At 37.0% G+C, this 21883-nt stretch overlaps 1 protein-coding gene across 6 annotated transcripts in view; it reads right to left on the bottom strand.

Moving 5' to 3' along the window:
* LOC5568502 (ensconsin) overlaps window positions 1-21883 on the bottom strand; it is a 458662-nt gene that overhangs the window by 419830 nt on the left and 16949 nt on the right. The window lies entirely within an intron of this gene.

Raw genomic sequence — 21883 nt, 5'->3', positions numbered from 1 at the left:
TGTCTTCCTAGATATGGCTTTGGGACCAATGTGCACTGTCTTTTTTACTGCGCGATTCCCTGTCATTACACTGAATTCTTTCAGATTATTATGGGCAGCTCTATCGAAACTACAGTTATATTTCCCTTACTCGATATTTCGTATCTCGATATCGAGTAAGAGAACCATAGTAGAAGTTGGTTTTCATGGCTAACTCGATGGTTCCTTGAATAGCGTTTGCACTGGTTTTGTATTCTATAACTCGATACCTCCCTAACTCGATGGTCCCTTCAATATCGAGTTATGGAGAGTTGACTGTAGTATCAAACAAATTTTGAATTTGACCACCAATTTGACTAAGAACATCTCCAAGCAATGCTCTTAGCTTGGATTTGTCAAAATATTGCTCCAACTATTCTGCCTGTAACATTCCTTAAGAAGTTTTGAGATACTATCTTAGTAATGTTTTACAGGCTTCTTCATGGAAATTTGCCTAATTTTGCAGTTAATTGTTTTTTTTTAGGAATTTCCCCTGTATCATTTTTGTTTTTGCAAGCGAGAAGGAATCGTAAAAAAGATCGTATGACAATTATAATATATTTTTCAAGCACTTCTCTAGGATTACATCACAGATTTTTCCAGGAATCTTATCTAGAAATTCTCCCTTCAGGACTTCTCAAATTCTCTCTTAAGAACTAATAAGAAGTTCGTGAACAATGCCTAAAGAATTTTCGGCAATTTGCAAGTGTTCCTTTGAAAACTAATTCAAGAATTTAAATAGAAGGTCCCCAAGTCTTACTCCAGGAATTAAAGCAAAGTTTCAAACATTCTGCAAGAGATATAACTAGAAATACCCCTGTACAAATCTTTGGAGAAATTTCATAAATAATTTCTTTAGCATTTCAAGAAGGCTTTCCTTAAAAAAAATGTATTTTGGAGACTTCTTCTTTCTGGCTTTACGTCCCAACTGGGACAAAGCCTGCTTCTCAGATAAGTGTTCATATGAGCACTTCCACAGTTATTAACTGAGAGCTTTCTATGCCAATTGACCATTTTTGCATGTGTATATCGTGTGGCAGGTACGAAGATACTCGAGAAAATTTCCAACCTGAAAAGATCCTCGACCGGTGGGATTCGAACCCACGACCCTCAGCTTGGTCTTGCTGAATAGCTGCGCGTTTACCGCTACGGCTATCTGGGTATTTTGGAGACATTCTTGGGAAAACTCTTCTACATAATGATTACATAACTAATTTATGAATGCAAAACTACAGAAATTTTAAAAATGTTGCTTAAATAAATTCCAAGAATAGCTCGAAGGGAATTTGTATCACTATTTTGGAGAAGTTTCAAATCAAATCCATGGAGAAATTTATTAGCATATCTCTGTAAGATTTTTGGTAATCTGATATTTTATAGATAATTTGCATAGCAATTCATAGATTCTTGCAATAGTTGTAAGTTTTAATTGTGGAAGATTCTAGGAAGCTATGTAGAGAAAAAGTTCTGGAAATAATGCTAAAAGAATTTTATGAGTTTTTCACAGAGATTTCTCTAAAATAACTTTTAGAAAAATCTTATGATACATTTCATAAACAATCTCTAGAGTAATTCCACAGGAAATAGATCGTTAGAAGAATCCTTGATGGAATGTGTGGAAAATTTATGACGAAGTTCCTTCAAAGTTCTACGAACATCTAGCGGACCGCTAAAAACAAGTGTTCTCAAAATGAATGTTCATGGAAGCCTTCCGGTAATGTTAGAAATCAAAAGATTTACTGGGTTTTCACCCAAAAGCCATGTCTGTAACCCACCGCATCTGATGCAAAAATATGTCAAGATCATCTGGTGCCACAAAGCCCACTAAGAATATTGCCAGGAGTGTACTTAAAATATTTCAAAGAGTTCGATAATGAACTCTTACCAACAAATAACAAAAAATCAAGTAGTAGGGAAACAACTTTTTTTATATTCTCTGGAGTACAATGATTTCTTTGAGAACCATCCCAAGAACTTGAATGATTTCTTCTGGTTTCTCCACGAGTTTCACCAGAATCCGAGAAGTTTTCCCATGGCCAAGTTAAGTATCCACCAAACATCACATCTGCAAGTTGATTTGAGTATTATGACTAACTTGCTCGTAGAAGTCGACCAATGGACTTTTTATTTAAAAACGATTATTTTTTTTTTCAGGAAATTTTCAAAGACCTTGTCAGATATTCGTCAAGAATCTTTGCATAAATCTTTCATGAATATTTACAACAGACATCAATCTGATCAATCCTGCTGAGAGAATATTACGCCAATGGTTTAATTAGAAACAGTTCAGAATTTCGAGTTTCCCCGTTAATAGTTCGCCAGGAATCTTTCAAGATAATTTTCAAGAGTCCCAAGAGGAAACTGACATTTTTTTTTCAATTAGGCCGAAAACATGCCCGAAATCTCCTATAGATACCTCTAGGCAGTGACTCACACTCAAATTTTTATCGATGAGACCTTTCGCAAGAGGAAAATCATCAGATTTTTTCTACACAAATCTCACACTTGAGATTTTCATGTAAAATCACTCAATCATGCACATGCCGACAATGAAGATTCTGACATAAAACCTAGATTCGTTGCTCGAGAGATGTGGTGCAGTGGTACAAGCCAAACAAGGAATAGTCAACTCAATAGAAATAAGAATAGAATTAACTCATTATTGATTTTAGGACTTCTGAGGTGCGTGAGCAACAACTCAATCAAGTAAATTATTTCAAGCATGAAATATGGGAATTTGAGATTGTGAGTGAGGTGAAATTTTTCGTGTAATATCTTGTTGTCATTTAATGATATTGTAAATATTTCAGTGTAGACAAAGAACAAAATTAGTCTAATTTTGAAAAAAAAAACTATTATTATTTATGACAGATTAGCGGACCCCCTGAGAAGTCGTTACGGCCCCTAGGGGTCCACGGAAGCCCTGGGCTAGATCTTTTGAAGACATTGCAAGAAAAAAGTAAGATGAACTTTGGAAGTAATCCATAAAACCATCTTGAATTGATTCCTGAAAAAATATTGACAGTGTCCTAGAAACTATAGGGTCGATGTACCAATAGCCGCATAGCTAAGAACAAATATTCGTATAAAATCGAAAAATAAAGCCTGCGGAATTATTTTTACATCATCAAAAAGCTTTTTATCTTGGCTTTGTGGAAAAATTATGAAACATAAGAAAACTCATGTTTTTGTATTTATTATCGCTTGTGCCACTATAGGAACACATGTGCCTATAGTAGCACTATTCCTAATTTCTGTTCCTATAGTAGCACTAGCCTCACGGAAAACACAAATTAAAACCGTAGTTTTACAAAACTTTTATATTTTTCCTTAGAAGTGTGGATCAAAAGCGTTCGATTGATGTAAAAAAGTTCCTAATTTATCAACTATTTTGTCTAATAACAAAATAGTTTCTCTCAGTAGTGCTACTATAGGAACAATAGGTTAACTATAGGTGCAAGGGAGCTAAAATTTTAAGCAAAACTATTTATTTCGATTGTTTTTTGAACAAAATCGAGCTGTGTGTCAATGGTACTTAGATAAATAGCTACTGATCTTCAGTCAAAAATTATTTTGCTACGATTACCAGCGAAACGGCCGTAAAAAGCCACTAGTGCGACTATAGGGAACCGTCCACTAAGGGAACACCGACCCTACCAGAAACTCGGAATCTGTTGAGAAGATGGATGTATCCAGCCGAAAAAACTTCTGATCGAAACCCTCGCCACGCCCATGGTGGGAAACCGGCAGCAGTCGTGTCTTTTTCCACGCTAGGTAAGTCTTTTATTCCAGTGTAGGCGAATACAATTTCACCGTTTGTCGTCGTTCGGACCACCGTAGTTCCACACCACCGGTGTATGCTTTCGAGGTGAATGAAATTCGGAAATCCAGAATTTAATTAGCGCAGTACCTACCTACTGGTGTAGGTAACCGGGGAGCTCTAATCCCCCTTTCGTGCCTACACTTATAGTTAGGTAAGGGGAGCTGTTGTTATTTTATTTCGATGGTAGTCTGAGCACCAATACAGCTCAGGTGCAGCACCTGAATCCCGATCACAAAGTCGAACGTTGAAGATCTACAAGGTTCGAATCGAACCTCTCTGTGTGAGTTAGCTATTTTTGTTGTTTTGCTTTCCTCTTCTCTCTACTTAGTTTTGCAGAGCCCATGCGAGGAGGTGGGGAGTCTAAATAAGTCATAGTCAACGCTTATTGCCATAGAGAGAAGCCTGGTGCAGTTTTTACCCTTTCCACGCTGAATGATTACCGGAGTCGAAAATGAAACGAAATGAAAAACAAAAAACACCTACAGTAGGTAACAGAGGCAACAACAGGCGAATGAATGTACGCGAAACTGATACACCTTCTTCGTCGTGTTTTAGACGCTTTATTCTGTTGGAAGAGTTGGGGAAAAGGCTAACTAGAATAGAAGATCAAGCAAACTGGAAATGGGCACCTGGTTGGTCGACCAATGAACTATACATTATGGATGGATAGTGATGATCAAAATCAGTGGATTGAGTGTAGATTGCGCATAGTTCATTTTTTTCGAACTCGAATTTATGGAAGAGTAACTTTGTACATCTTATGTGGACGAACAAATCACGAACAGGTTTTGAGTTGCGAGGCGGAGTAATCGATTGTTCGTTCCATTTCTATGATTTTGGTTGCAATTTACAAAACCATATAACATTTTTTAGATAGACTAGTGAGCAGAATGATCAAGCAGATCCTATAATGACTAGTTATATTAATACACGGTGTGTTTCGTAGAACAAGTTTATTACAAAAAAATAGGTAAGTCTGAAACTTCTCCACAATAAAGTCTAGGTTTCTCGCGTTCATTTGCTGCTAAAACCAAAATAATCGGTCGGGGGGTCCAGAGTAATTTTTTTTTTTGATTTCGAGAGACTTGCACATATGTTTGAATTTGCCTATTTATGTGTTTATGTACATTGGGGCGGTTCAAAATTAAAAAAATGTTTGAGAATTCAATCTCACATATGTTCATTACTATCCTTAGTATAAAAATAGTGTTCTGTGAAATTCGCAGCTTTCTAGGTGGTGATTTAAGGTGGCCCAAAGACAATGTAGGTTTATATGGAAATTACTATGAAGAAATTTTGAGGTATGTTCCAAACACGCTTGTCTGTAATGTAAGTACAAACTTATTATCCCATTGTAAAAGCTCATTCTTGAAACCATAATAAAGAAATTTGCTGAAGAGAAAAATTCAATTCGACAGATAGCAGAAGAGATATCATGAGTTTGTTTGCTATTATTTAGCTTAACCCCTCTACCGGCAGCTTCATTTTTTCAGCACAAAAATATATTTGAATCGCGATAACTTTTTTGTTTCTCAATATTTTTATCATTTTTTCACAACAAACAAAAATTCCACAACTTCTCAAAAAACTCTTCTACTTTTGGAATCTATGTCGGTATTGACCATTGGTCAACTTGTTTTAAAAATATTTCGGTGTTCTTTGGGGGACCGACACTTCCCATATAAAATTTCAATATGATGTTTTAAGATGTTTTCAAGATCTCGTTACGGCTAGAGTGGTACCAAAAACATAAAAGCTCATTGCTCAAAAACAATTACACCGATTTATTTAATTTCTTCACAATAGACTTTAATCAAAGTTTAGTTTTGAAAAGCGAATAACCGAATATGAGAAAAAATCTGTAGCCAGAGATAATTACGAGAGTAATGGCTATGCGTTGGTCCCCCAAGGAATTTTGGAATATCTCCGAATATAGATGACCAATGCTCAAAACCGATACAGATTCTGAAAATAAGAGAGTTTTTTGAGAAGTTGTGGAATTTTTTTTTTTTCAAAAATATTGAGAAACAAAAAAGTTATCGCGATTTGAATATTTTGAAAAAATGAAGCTGCCGGTAGAGGGGTTAATATGGGGTTATAGTACTGCAAACAAGTACAAAAATCCCAAACCCATTTTAGCCTTCTGATGTTAGTTTCTGATCTTTTCATAAGCACTGTGCCATAAAGAAAGTAACATAAAAAATATAAGATTTGAAACTTCTCAAATACCATCCAAATTAGCGTATTTTTCAGCACCATGGAACAAGTATATTACATGCCTTATAACAAGGTTTATCACATGCGAAGCCCTCTACTAGTTAATTCGAATAACTCAAATTGTGTTGTTTGAAAGGCGGATAAGTCACTTTTGTAACGAGTAAAAAGAGAAATCTCGCATAATTTATGATCTCGTCCTAAAAGCCATAGCTTGTTATTACTGAGCAAACAAATAGATTTACACTTTATTTCACAATGCTACGACGAAGAGAAGATCCTCCTCTGTCTCCCAGCGGTGACAGTATTTATTTTGGTCCGTTTATCTGCTTAATAACAACGAGGTACACACTCGGTTATCAATGGTTTTAAGGGTGAATATACATAGAAGCCAAACCTCGAATTTTCAAAAGCACAAGTCTAGAGAAGCAGACAACCGGTAACTCACTGGTCACTCGCTGGTGGCGACTAATCAATAAAATGTCCAACGCAAAAGGTTGTCAGGTTCTCAAGATACAAATCTACAAACAAGCTCTTGAAAATTTGAGGTTTGATATCGATGCATCTTCACCTATTAAAAATATGTTTTAATAACTTCTTACATCATTATGACCAATTTAAGTACGATTTTCAAGGTTTTTCGTGGAAAATAACTAAAATGACGTTTAAGACAGTTTTGCAATTATGCGTATATCATATGTCATATATGCTTATTACAGCTCTTTTGAGCAAGAACAACTTTACCTTCCAAGCCAAGGTGTTCAAATGGTTTGATCTTGCAGTTTGTCCCGTATCTATGTTCAACGCAATGTGTGTCGGTAAAAAAAACACATATTCATGAATACTTCACACAAAATAAAAAAAAATGTTCTGGACCCCCCGACCGATTATTTTGATTTTAGTCGCAAATGAAAGAGCAAAGTCTAATTGTTTTTAGTTCGAAATTTCAGACTTACCTATTTTTTTGTAATAAAGTTACTCCACAAAGACACCGTGTTGGGTATTAGAGGGTTAAGAAATTCCTTCATACCTTTTGAGAAATACTTGATGAACTTCTGCGAGATAGAACTCCAGTCTTCCCATGAACCGAACCGATGTGCAACTTTGGTTTGAACATTGCAACTTGTGTTGAGCCACAAACGCGCTTCGTCTCTGTACCAGTGTATCAAGCCGAACCCGGTACTTGTGTACTTCGGTTCAAACTTTGGTTCAAATAATGGCACAAAGCAGGCAGGCAGAGAACGGTTAAAATCCACGCGATAAATTTCTACGATCATATATGGAACTTATTGGTTCAAATCGCAAGACCCTTGAGCCTTGAATAAATGTTTCATTTAAGCAGATCAATTGAGATCAATACTTTGGGTAACATTCAGTGGTAACTTTATGAAAAAAACAAGGATTTTACTATATCAAACAACAAGACACGATAAGTAGAATTTGATAAGCGTGGATATCAACAATTTTCTGTCTCTCCGTTTGTGTCATCGTTCTGAAGCTCGAATGCAACCGAAGATTTGCACCAAAATTTGAACCGCGGTTGCAATCGAGGTACAAATGGACCTGTTTTCGAACCGGCGTTTGCACCGATGTTCACTTTACACATGTTTGGGTTTAGGATCAGTTTCGAGCGTTTCGGTTTGCACACGAAAACAGAGTACAAGGAGAGTACCGAAACCGCCTGAACCAACGTGTTCGGTGTTCGTTTGGGAAGACTGGATAACTCTTACAAGGATTGCTGAGGAAGCTTCTGTATTGAGCTTGAGTATTAGGCATTCGGAGATTGAAATTAAAGGTATACCAATGTGGCTTTGACAAATAACCCACTTGGTAAAATCGTATGGGTTTTGATTCATGGGTTGCACTTCTCCGACATAATATACGTCAGTGCTATAGACGATTCTGACCAATAGATGATAATGATAAAACTGCGCTCCCTAACGTTAAAAACGAACGGTACTGACGCCCGCCTCTGTATGACCTTCAGCGATTGAAGCAGACGGATGCCGGATCAATCAATCAATCTATCAGTAAGTTGATCGAAAGTATTTGTCATTTGATGACTCTCCATGGTATTAACTCCAATTTGTCAAAAATGTCGAATGTGACTGTTTTGCAGTTATGGGCACGGTGTGTTTCGTAGAACAAGTTTATTACAAAAAAATAGGTAAGTCTGAAACTTCTCCACAATAAAGTCTAGGTTTCTCGCGTTCATTTGCTGCTAAAACCAAAATAATCGGTCGGGGGGTCCAGAGTAATTTTTTTTTTTTTTGATTTCGAGAGACTTGCACATATGTTTGAATTTGCCTATTTATGTGTTTATGTACATTGGGGCGGTTCAAAATTAAAAAAATGTTTGAGAATTCAATCTCACATATGTTCATTACTATCCTTAGTATAAAAATAGTGTTCTGTGAAATTCGCAGCTTTCTAGGTGGTGAGTTAAGGTGGCCCAAAGACAATGTAGGTTTATATGGAAATAACTATGAAGAAATTTTGAGGTATGTTCCAAACACGCTTGTTCTGTAATGTAAGTACAAACTTATTATCCCATTGTAAAAGCTCATTCTTGAAACCATAATAAAGAAATTTGCTGAAGAGAAAAATTCAATTCGACAGATAGCAGAAGAGATATCATGAGTTTGTTTGCTATTATTTAGCTTAACCCCTCTACCGGCAGCTTCATTTTTTCAGCACAAAAATATATTTGAATCGCGATAACTTTTTTGTTTCTCAATATTTTTATCATTTTTTCACAACAAACAAAAATTCCACAACTTCTCAAAAAACTCTTCTACTTTTGGAATCTATGTCGGTATTGACCATTGGTCAACTTGTTTTAAAAATATTTCGGTGTTCTTTGGGGGACCGACACTTCCCATATAAAATTTCAATATGATGTTTTAAGATGTTTTCAAGATCTCGTTACGGCTAGAGTGGTACCAAAAACATAAAAGCTCATTGCTCAAAAACAATTACACCGATTTATTTAATTTCTTCACAATAGACTTTAATCAAAGTTTAGTTTTGAAAAGCGAATAACCGAATATGAGAAAAAATCTGTAGCCAGAGATAATTACGAGAGTAATGGCTATGCGTCGGTCCCCCAAGGAATTTTGGAATATCTCCGAATATAGATGACCAATGCTCAAAACCGATACAGATTCTGAAAATAAGAGAGTTTTTTGAGAAGTTGTGGATTTTTTTTTTTTTTCAAAAATATTGAGAAACAAAAAAGTTATCGCGATTTGAATATTTTGAAAAAATGAAGCTGCCGGTAGAGGGGTTAATATGGGGTTATAGTACTGCAAACAAGTACAAAAATCCCAAACCCATTTTAGCCTTCTGATGTTAGTTTCTGATCTTTTCATAAGCACTGTGCCATAAAGAAAGTAACATAAAAAATATAAGATTTGAAACTTCTCAAATACCATCCAAATTAGCGTATTTTTCAGCACCATGGAACAAGTATATTACATGCCTTATAACAAGGTTTATCACATGCGAAGCCCTCTACTAGTTAATTCGAATAACTCAAATTGTGTTGTTTGAAAGGCGGATAAGTCACTTTTGTAACGAGTAAAAAGAGAAATCTCGCATAATTTATGATCTCGTCCTAAAAGCCATAGCTTGTTATTGCTGAGCAAACAAATAGATTTACACTTTATTTCACAATGCTACGACGAAGAGAAGATCCTCCTCTGTCTCCCAGCAGTGACAGTATTTATTTTGGTCCGTTTATCTGCTTAATAACAACGAGGTACACACTCGGTTATCAATGGTTTTAAGGGTGAATATACATAGAAGCCAAACCACGAATTTTCAAAAGCACAAGTCTAGAGAAGCAGACAACCGGTAACTCACTGGTCACTCGCTGGTGGCGACTAATCAATAAAATGTCCAACGCAAAAGGTTGTCAGGTTCTCAAGATACAAATCTACAAACAAGCTCTTGAAAATTTGAGGTTTGATATCGATGCATCTTCACCTATTAAAAATATGTTTTAATAACTTCTTACATCATTATGACCAATTTAAGTACGATTTTCAAGGTTTTTCGTGGAAAATAACTAAAATGACGTTTAAGACAGTTTTGCAATTATGCGTATATCATATGTCATATATGCTTATTACAGCTCTTTTGAGCAAGAACAACTTTACCTTCCAAGCCAAGGTGTTCAAATGGTTTGATCTTGCAGTTTGTCCCGTATCTATGTTCAACGCAATGTGTGTCGGTAAAAAAAACACATTCATGAATACTTCACACAAAATAAAAAAAAAATGTTCTGGACCCCCCGACCGATTATTTTGATTTTAGTCGCAAATGAAAGAGCAAAGTCTAATTGTTTTTAGTTCGAAATTTCAGACTTACCTATTTTTTTGTAATAAAGTTACTCCACAAAGACACCGTGTAATTATCTGAAGAATTCTAATGCCAGCGAAATGTCAAGTACTATAGTGGGTGGCACTTGACTATAGTTCGGGAAATGAAAAGCACGTTTTTGACCTTGGAGTTGCTCCTAGGAGAATCTTTTGCAGAATGCAAACCAGGATAAATTTGCTGTTTTAGAATAATTTGAGATAATCTCTGGAGGAATCGTTAAGAGCTTACTAGATAAATTGTATTGAAATTACCGGAATACTTATTGAAAAAAGTTTTGAGGAAGTTTCTGCATTAGTTCATTACGAACCAATTACCTGGACAACTAGAAAATAATAACCATTTGTTTCTTACTCTAGTTAATTACGCTAATTGTGAAAGTCGTTAAAAATGCCATTTTACGTTAAGCTTAGTCTATCCAATAAATCCACAAATTCAGCCAAATCACAATGCTTCGATTACTTTTAACCGGTCAATTTCCGGATTGGCGATTGCCACGCATATGAACCATCACTGCAAACTAATTTCACCAAATTAGATTCTATGGCCACTGTCTGCCGTCATACAAACGGTATTGTGAACCAACAAGTAATGGCGTTGCACCAGCAGCTCCTCGAACCGGTAGCCACATTTATTAATCCAAACAATAGTAATAATAATGATGACCAAACCGTGTAATAACTTTGTTTTCGCTTCCCACTTCCATGTGTTGCGTTCCTTTTTCAAACGGTTGGTGCGTTATTTAGTTTCAGTTTCTTCAGATAACCAACCAGCTATTTCTTTAGGTCTCTCCCTTGTGGTTGCTTTCGATCGGAGAAGAGGCGGAAAATAACATCAAATTCTCGAATTAATCACTGCCAGCTGAAATTATCACACTAATCCAACATCGGCCGCAAGCTAAGTGTAGATACCTGCCTAGTTATAGCAAGTCTCGAAGATGAAGGAGGCATACCGCGTTTAGGTTTAGGAGAATGTGGCCATCTCGAACGATGGTGGGAACCCTTTCTCTCTAGGTTTACCGTGTCCAACTTTTTTTTTTCTTCTTCCACTTACACAACTAATTCACTTCGGTTAAGTATTTACATCATTTGTATCCAGTTAAACTACGTATATTTTGATTGGAAAGATTTCAAATTATCAAACGGGTAGTTATCGAGGAGTGGAAAAAGTTTCTATGGTTAATGGTTGCTGTTAGATGGTTGGATGAATTATTTAAAAAACTAAAGCATGTCTTAGGCTAAAAAATCTCCTGTCAAACTGATTTACCAGTTATCTGAGGATTTTGATTAGAACCCTCACGGGATTTTCGGTTGAGAACTTCATTGGATTTTGGTTAGAATATTCATAGCATTCTGGTAATAATCCTCATAGTATTCTTGTCAAAATTTTCAACAGAATTTACGAAGGATTTCTTGTTAAAAACCCTCCCAGGATTTTCATCAGTATACTAACAAGATTCTTGTCAAAAACCTCACAGGTTTTTCGGTCAGAATCCTTGAAGAATTTCTGGTCAGAATCCTCAAAAAAAATTTGGTCAGAAGCCTTGAACGATAATTTTTAGAATCTTCAAGAACTTTTATCAGAATCCTTACGGGATTTTTGGTCATAATCTTCAAAGGATTTTTGCTCAGAACCCTTAAAGGATGTCTGCTCAGATTCCTCAAAGGTTTTCTGGTTAAAATTCTCAAAGGATTTTTGGTCAGAATTCTCAAAGGATTTCTGGTGTGAATCCTCAAAGGATTTCTGGTCAGAATCCTCAAAGGATTTCTGATCAGAATCTTCAAAGGATTTCTGCTAAGAATCCTCAAAGGATTTCTAGTCAGAATCCTCAAAGGATTTCTGGTCAGAATCCTCACAGGATTTTTGGTCGGAATCGTCAAAGGATTTCTAGTCAGAATCCTTAAAGGATTTCTGGTCATAATTCTCAAAGGATTTTTGGTCAGAATCCTCAAAGGATTTCTGGTCATAATTCTCAAAGGATTTTTGGTCAGAATCCTCAAAGGATTTCTGATCAGAATCCTGAAAGGATTTATGCTCAGATTCCTCAAAGGACTTCTGGTCAAAATCCTCAAAGGATATCTGGTCAGAATCCTCAAAGGATTTTTGGTCAGAATCGTCAAAGGATTTCTAGTCAGAATCCTTAAAGGATTTCTAGTCAGAATCCTTAAAGGATTTCTGGTCAGAATTCTCAAAAGATTTCTGGTGAGAATTCTCAGAAGATTTTTGGTCACAATCCTCAAAGGATTTCTGGTCATAATTCTCAAAGGATTTTTGGTCTGAATCCTCAAAGGATATCTGGTCAGAATCCTCAAAGGATTTCTGGTCAGAATCCTCAAAGGATTTCTGATCAGAATCCTCAAAGGATTTCTGCTCAGAATCCTCAAAGGATTTCTAGTCAGAATCCTCAAAGGATTTTTGGTCAGCATCCTCACAGGATTTTTGGTCTGAATCGTCAAAGGATTTCTAGTCAGAATCCTTAAAGGATTTCTGGTCAGAATCTTCAAAGGATTTATGCTCAGAATTCTCAAAGGATTTTTGGTCAGAATCCTCACAGGATTTTTGGTCAGAATCGTCGAAGGATTTCTAGTCAGAATTCTTAAAGGATTTTTGATCAGAATCCTCAAAGGATTTATGCTCAAAATCTTCAAAGGACTTCTAGTCACAATCCTCAAAAGATTTTTGGTCAGAATTTTCAAAGGATTTCTGGTCAGAATCCTTAAAGGATTTCTGGTCAGAATTCTCGAAGGATTTCTGGTCAAAATTTTCAAAGGATCTCTGGTCAGAATTCTCAAAGAATTTCTGGTCAGAATCCTCGATGGATTTTTAGTCAAAATCCTCAAAAGATATCTGGTTAGAATACTCAAACGATTTCTGGTCAGAATTCTCAAAGAATTTATGGCCAAAATCCTTAAAAGGATCAACATCTTCAAAGGGTTTCTTGTACCCGTAACCCGTAAAGGATTCCAGAGGAAGATTGGAATCTATCCAGAGGAAGTTTGAAATCTTCACAGAGGAAGATTGGAATCTTTTCAGAGTAAGATTGAAAACTTCCTAAAGGAAGATTGGAATATTCCCAAAGGCAGATTGGAATCTTCCCAAAGGAAGATTGGAATATTCCCAAAGGCAGATTGGAATCTTCACAAAGGAAGATTGGAATCTTCCCAAAGGAAGATTGGAATCTTCCCAAAGGAAGATTGGAATCTTCCCAAAGGAAGATTGGAATCTTCCCAAAGGAAGATTGGAATCTTCCCAAAGGAAGATTGGAATCTTCCCAAAGGAAGATTGGAACCTTTCCAGAGAAAGATTGGAATCTTCCCAGAGGCAGATTGGAATCTTCCCAAAGGAAGATTGTAGTCTTCCTAGAGGAAGATTGGAATCTTCCCAGAAGAAGAATGGAATCTTCCCAGAGGAAGAATGGAATCTTCCCAGAGGAAGATTGGAATCTTTCCAGAGGAAGATTGGAATCTTCGGAGTAGAAAATAGATATCATCTCAGAGGAAGAATGGAATCTTCCCAGAGGAAGATAAGAATCTTCCCAGAGGAAGATAGGAATCTTCCCAGAGGAAGATAGGAATCTTCCCAGAGGAAGATAGGAATCTTCCCAGAGGAAGATTGGAGTCTTCCCAGAGGAAGATTGGAATCTTCCCAGAGGAAGATTGGAATCTTCCCAGAGGAAGATTGGAATCTTCCCAGAGGAAGATTGGAATCTTCCCAGAGGAAGATAGGAGTCTTCCCAGAGGAAGATTGGAATCTTTCCAGAGGAAGATTGGAATCTTCCCAGAGGAAGATTGGAATCTTTCCAGAGGAAGATTGGAATCTTCCCAGAGGAAGATTGGAATCTTCCCAGAGGAAGATTGGAATCTTCCCAGAGGAAGATTGGAATCTTCCCAGAGGAAGATTGGAATCTTCCCAGAGGAAGATTGGAATCTTCCCAGAGGAAGATTGGAGTCTTCCCAGAGGAAGATTGGAGTCTTCCCAGAGGAAGATTGGGGTCTTCCCAGAGGAAGATTGAAATCTTCTGAGTAGAAAATAGATATCATCTCAGAGAAAGATTGGAATCTTCCCAGAGGAAGATTGGAATCTTTCTAAAGGAAGATTGGAATCTATCCAGAGAAAGATTGGAATCTTCCCAGAGGAAGATTGGAATCTTCCCAGAGGAAGCTTGGAATCTTCTCAGAGGAAGTTTGGAATCTTCCTAGAGAAAGATTGGAATCTTCCCAGAGGAAGATTGGAATCTTCCCAGAGGAAGATTGGAATCTCCCTAGAGAAAGATTGGAATCTATCCAGAGAAAGATTGGAATCTTCCCAGAGGAAGATTGGAATATTCCCAGAGGAAGATTGGAATCTTCCCAGAGGAAGATTGGAATCTTTCTAGAGGAAGATTGAGAAACTCTGATCTGAGAAGTATACTCTGCTTCTCAGGATACGTCTCGACTCAGCCCTGCATTTGCACATCGAATCAAATCGGTGGCTGACACTGATTGCAGCAAAAAAATCGTTATCGCGTCGCACATTTTTTTATTCGCTATCACTGCAAGGTTGCAAGTACGACTGTTTGTTAACCCATCTATCAGCCATTTTTGTCGTCTGCTTCCCGCAGGCTCGATGCTGCCAAATTTCATGTGACTTCAACTCTTGCGTCATCGCCGGCAGCTTTGGGGTTTCTTTGCTTGAATTTCGTTCATGAAAGCAACTGTTTTCAAAACCAATTGTCAAAATCGTCGTCGCCAAAAATAGGAAATAATTGCAACACTCGTTTCTTCCAATGCCGTGCCCCCGACATTCACCGGGGGGGGCTTAACGCTGCAATTTCAATTGTAACAACATGTTGTCCATCGATCACAGCATTGAAGGGGCTCACCAATTAACGAACTTTGCTGCTTCCATTATCATCACATCAAGCAGGGGGCGAAAACTGCACGAGTATTGGTGTGCGAAGGGTACGCGACCATGACCATGTGGAATGCAAGCAATCACCTTCGCAAAAATCCGATGCAATTTCACTCCCGGTGCGGTAAAAAGGCAACCACGCCAATGAGTGTTATGGGCGCTGGCTGTCTCTTGTGCTCCGATTTGAAGTACCGTTCGCTGTGCTATCAGTTCGGCACAAGTGCGGTGGTGGCACAGCTGATTTCATGATTAATTCACGACGTGTTTTACCAGCTCTACCACCAACACCATCGTCGGCGTTGTTCCTACGAATTGCAGAGCTTCCACACGTCGGAAGTTTACCAAATCGATAACCATGCGGTTAGCTCTCGATTATTCTATCGGTTGGGGAGGCGATTCAGTTATTCAGTTGTTAAAACTTTGCAGGAATTTCAGAAACGACATTCCATTAAGGCCAACTTCGAGTCATTTTCTTCGGTCGCTGATGAAATAGACCTATTTCACCTTCGCTTCCCCCGGCGGCGAGATATTTGACCTGAAACGTAAACTCGTGTAATGCGTGCTTATCAAGGAGCATTGTTTTAAGTCAGTCTGGTGCATGTTCGTGGTTCGATGAAACCAGCTAAGAGGTATAACAAATAACCAACAAACAAGACCTTTCCCCCTTCAAACGCTTGATTATGATTAACCTTCAGTCTGTGTCAAAAATAAGTTGTCTGTTCTTTGGGGTCATATTGATCACATCGTGATATTTTCGTAAAAATTTGAATGATTTTCCGATTTTTAGGAAATTTAAAAAGTTTATGATTTATATCTCTTAGGGTCAGTGTACCAAGAGCCACATAGCTATGAACAAATATTCGTATAAATTCGAAAAATGAAGCCAGTTCTATTATTTTCACGTTATTTGAAAGCTTTATCCTGGTTTTGTGAAAAACATATGAAAACTAATATTTTTGTATTTAATATTGCTTGTACCACTATAGAAACACATGAGCCTATAGAAGCACTATTTTTAATTCATGTTCCTATAGTAGTACTAGCTTCACGGCGTAGGCAAAACACAAATCAATTACGTATTTTTTCAAAACTTTTATATTTTTGTTTTAAACAATGGACAGTGAATCAAATTCTCATCAAAACAGACGAAAAGCAAACAACAAAGCAAGCGTTCTCACAACCGTTTGTCCCATCTTACAATCATTTCAACTACCTAAAAAATATATGCTCTCTCTGGCTAGGCATTGGATATATATAGAATGCGTTGTGTTTGGATGGGCATCTAATTCTTCCGAAAGAGGTGCTCTTTGCGAAAAAGGACCACGTGATTATTGAGCTGAAATCGAATTCAGGTTAAGGCGAAGTAGGCTGTCATTGAAATTTGTACGCGTCGTTGATGATTGTTGCTAATTCATCTCACGATTTAGAATCAAAGAAAATCAGTTGGTTTTGCACTGACACAGCTGATAAAGTATTAGCATATTTTATGCATGTTAGCGCGTACAGTGATACATTTTCAAGTCAATATAAACTATCAAGACTGAGTTTTATCACTTTGAAACGCAAGCTGAAAAGTCATCATTGTTGCCAAAACGAATGACGGGCTACTTAGCCTTAACTTCTGCGTCCATGAGTCCTCTCATGGCGTAGGGGTAACGCGTCCTAACTAGAGATCAGGGAGTCGTGAGTTCGATTCTCACTTAGAAGACGTGTAAATTTTTCGCAAAACTTCACATCAATTTGTCCATTTAATCCAATTGCAAAATATATGTAATGTTTAGCTTTCCGGTAGTTGTTATTTTTTTAATTTGTTAACCGGCATATCGGTCTGTTTTGCCCGAAGTAGGAGGGAACATGAAGAAGAAGATTTTTTATTAGCAACGTTACGTATCGCGAGATTTTGAAACGAACAAGATTGTTACGTAGTAGAGCAATAAACAATAGTTGCGTGACAAACAAATGGCACTGTTCACAAATTACTCAACGCTCTATGGAGAGTAAAAAGTTGGGCCAAACGTTATGACTCACAGAAAAATTTAAAAAAAAAAACCATACAAAGTGCATTTTTTACGTGAGGGAGCATATCGATAATAACAAAAGTGACCGTAACGTGTCAAATGCAACATGCTTCACATGAAATAACGTGGTGAAAACGATAAAAAAGGTCGTAGCACCGCAAAAGAAGCGCTTTTAAAAATCAAAAAAACTTTTCTGAACAAACTTTTTTACTAAAATCAACGGTTTAGACCAGTAAGGTCTCAAGGAGGCTCAAGGGGGCGAAAATTTGTAAAAAAGAATTTTGGGGCGAAAAATCCAGAAAGGGGGCGAAAAGGCTAAAACGGGAGTGTTTGAAAATAACTACTCATAACCTTTTTAGCACACACATCTGAGGGTTAATCAATTCCAAACTTAACTAATTCCAGGAATATTCTACCTTAGATCGATATATTTCAAATCATGATCATTTTAAAGTTATGATAGATTACACTTGATAATTGTTAAACACAAAATGTTTGTGTTATGCATTTTTTAATATCATGTGAGTTTTTAGCATGATCGGTATTTGAGATTTTCACAAGGTTGGATGGTTAGTCACAGATAACATTTAAAACACAACATATTTAGGATGTACAAAACATGTATCTGAGAATTTTTAGAACTTTCTGCAAATGCCCAATATTTTATATAAGGATTTTGTTTGTGTGGGAGCTTTGAAGTTATTAAGTTTTGTTAATATTTTTTTTTCATTGGCGCCCAGCTTTTTTACAGAACACAATCTTCAGTACCCATTTTGAAGTTTCGGTTGCACTAATTATTTTTTATGGTACAAACCATTTCTGGTCAGAATCTTCAAAGGATTTATGCTCAGAATTCTCAAAGGATTTTTGGTCAGAATCCTCACAGGATTTTTGGTCAGAATCGTCGAAGGATTTCTAGTCAGAATTCTTAAAGGATTTTTGATCAGAATCCTCAAAGGATTTATGCTCAAAATCTTCAAAGGACTTCTAGTCACAATCCTCAAAAGATTTTTGGTCAGAATTTTCAAAGGATTTCTGGTCAGAATCCTCAAAGGATTTCTGATCAGAATCCTCAAAGGATTTCTGCTCAGAATCCTCAAAGGATTTCTAGTCAGAATCCTCAAAGGATTTTTGGTCAGCATCCTCACAGGATTTTTGGTCTGAATCGTCAAAGGATTTCTAGTCAGAATCCTTAAAGGATTTCTGGTCAGAATCTTCAAAGGATTTATGCTCAGAATTCTCAAAGGATTTTTGGTCAGAATCCTCACAGGATTTTTGGTCAGAATCGTCGAAGGATTTCTAGTCAGAATTCTTAAAGGATTTTTGATCAGAATCCTCAAAGGATTTATGCTCAAAATCTTCAAAGGACTTCTAGTCACAATCCTCAAAAGATTTTTGGTCAGAATTTTCAAAGGATTTCTGGTCAGAATCCTTAAAGGATTTCTGGTCAGAATTCTCGAAGGATTTCTGGTCAAAATTTTCAAAGGATCACTGGTCAGAATTCTCAAAGAATTTCTGGTCAGAATCCTCGATGGATTTTTAGTCAAAATCCTCAAAAGATATCTGGTTAGAATACTCAAACGATTTCTGGTCAGAATTCTCAAAGAATTTATGGCCAAAATCCTTAAAAGGATCAACATCTTCAAAGGGTTTCTTGTACCCGTAACCCGTAAAGGATTCCAGAGGAAGATTGGAATCTATCCAGAGGAAGTTTGAAATCTTCACAGAGGAAGATTGGAATCTTTTCAGAGTAAGATTGAAAACTTCCTAAAGGAAGATTGGAATATTCCCAAAGGCAGATTGGAATCTTCCCAAAGGAAGATTGGAATATTCCCAAAGGCAGATTGGAATCTTCACAAAGGAAGATTGGAATCTTCCCAAAGGAAGATTGGAATCTTCCCAAAGGAAGATTGGAATCTTCCCAAAGGAAGATTGGAATCTTCCCAAAGGAAGATTGGAATCTTCCCAAAGGAAGATTGGAATCTTCCCAAAGGAAGATTGGAATCTTCCCAAAGGAAGATTGGAACCTTTCCAGAGAAAGATTGGAATCTTCCCAGAGGCAGATTGGAATCTTCCCAAAGGAAGATTGTAGTCTTCCTAGAGGAAGATTGGAATCTTCCCAGAAGAAGAATGGAATCTTCCCAGAGGAAGAATGGAATCTTCCCAGAGGAAGATTGGAATCTTTCCAGAGGAAGATTGGAATCTTCGGAGTAGAAAATAGATATCATCTCAGAGGAAGAATGGAATCTTCCCAGAGGAAGATAAGAATCTTCCCAGAGGAAGATAGGAATCTTCCCAGAGGAAGATAGGAATCTTCCCAGAGGAAGATTGGAGTCTTCCCAGAGGAAGATTGGAATCTTCCCAGAGGAAGATTGGAATCTTCCCAGAGGAAGATTGGAATCTTCCCAGAGGAAGATTGGAATCTTCCCAGAGGAAGATAGGAGTCTTCCCAGAGGAAGATAGGAGTCTTCCCAGAGGAAGATTGGTATCTTCCCAGAAGAAGATTGGAATCTTCCCAGAGGAAGATTGGAATCTTCCCAGAGGAAGATTGGAATCTTCCCAGAGGAAGATTGGAATCTTCCCAGAGGAAGATTGGAATCTTCCCAGAGGAAGATTGGAATCTTTCCAGAGGAAGATTGGAATCTTCCCAGAGGAAGATTGGAATCTTCCCAGAGGAAGATTGGAATCTTCCCAGAGGAAGATTGGAATCTTCCCAGAGGAAGATTGGAATCTTCCCAGAGGAAGATTGGAATCTTCCCAGAGGAAGATTGGAATCTTCCCAGAGGAAGATTGGAATCTTCCCAGAGGAAGATTGGAATCTTCCCAGAGGAAGATTGGAGTCTTCCCAGAGGAAGATTGGAGTCTTCCCAGAGGAAGATTGGGGTCTTCCCAGAGGAAGATTGAAATCTTCTGAGTAGAAAATAGATATCATCTCAGAGAAAGATTGGAAGCTTCCCAGAGGAAGATTGGAATCTTTCTAAAGGAAGATTGGAATCTATCCAGAGAAAGATTGGAATCTTCCCAGAGGAAGATTGGAATCTTCCCAGAGGAAGCTTGGAATCTTCTCAGAGGAAGTTTGGAATCTTCCTAGAGAAAGATTGGAATCTTCCCAGAGGAAGATTGGAATCTTCCCAGAGGAAGATTGGAATCTCCCTAGAGAAAGATTGGAATCTATCCAGAGAAAGATTGGAATCTTCCCAGAGGAAGATTGGAATATTCCCAGAGGAAGATTGGAATCTTCCCAGAGGAAGATTGAGAAACTCTGATCTGAGAAGTATACTCTGCTTCTCAGGATACGTCTCTCGGTTGCACTAATTATTTTTTATGGTACAAACCATTTTGGAAACAGATTTTTCTTGGTGTTAGAAAAAATACCCTTTTTATATATTGCATTGAAAAATAAGTTGAAAAATATTCTGGATTTATATTTTTCAGTATTTTTGGATTGAATGAAAGAAAAGCGTTCCCAGAAACATCAAACATTTATTATTCACAGTTTCTGAAAATTAATACAGTAATTTTAGTAATAAAAGATACATCAGTATGAAATCACCATTAAGGAATCATCGAAAACTGATTCAGTAGCCTGTAACGCTCGCAAAATATTGTTAAAATTGCTATTATAAATTGCGATCCAGTAAATGATTTCTAATAATTATGGATTAAATATCGATTTTAAGAAAATATTTTTAAAAGCACATAATAGTTATTGTATTATGATTTTGTAGATATGCGAGTCGACGAAATTTTTTGACTTGCTTAATTAAATAAAATATTGAAATCACATTTCAGGGGGGCGATTCCAAATGACATCAAGGGGGCGAAAGTTGAAAAAGTTTGGGAAACACTGGTTTAGACTAATATGTTCAACATTCTGCCGCTAATAGACGCTCATATATCTCACGATAAAGTGCAGACTAACTAGAAAGTTGTTTTCAAAAGAGTTGTTCGATAGATTTGTGGCTACGTGCCAAATGTTAAGTTTGAAAACGCAAAACCGGTGAAATAATCATATCCACATTGTTTCTTGAATATACCACAAAACATTATAACATCAGCTTCTATCAAAAATGTTTCCGAAATAAAAAAATATTGTGCTAAATTTTTGAGGCTTTAGTAGAAGTTTACTGGATTATACCTCCATTTGGAACTAAAAACAGAACGCAAATGTATGAATATTTTTCGTTCTATAGAGTTACTCTTTCAGCAACTTTCTTCTCTTCCGTATGAAAAATAAGCTTAGATTTAGAGATGATAAGTTTACACTTACATAAAAAATTACCGCGTTTAAAACTTATACCAGTGTAAATCGCAACTTTGACAAAGGAAGCTTTCAGTTAATAATTGTGGAAGTGCTCATAGGAACACTTAGCTGAGAAGCAGGCTCTGGCCCAGTGAGGACGTAATACTACGAAGAAGAAGTCTAGTTTTTAAGAAATTTAAAACAAAACCCATGCGCAAATCTGAAAACTCGTGGAATTGAATAAAGCGTGAAAAAAAAAATCGGTTCATTTTACAAAATTTGCAGCCCTTCAAAGTG

The sequence above is a fragment of the Aedes aegypti genome, chromosome 3 (genome assembly GCF_002204515.2).
Source record: "Aedes aegypti strain LVP_AGWG chromosome 3, AaegL5.0 Primary Assembly, whole genome shotgun sequence".
NCBI lineage: Eukaryota > Metazoa > Arthropoda > Insecta > Diptera > Culicidae > Aedes > Aedes aegypti.
Note: the sequence above shows the minus strand (reverse complement) of the source record. Positions and strands in the feature narration are given on the sequence as shown.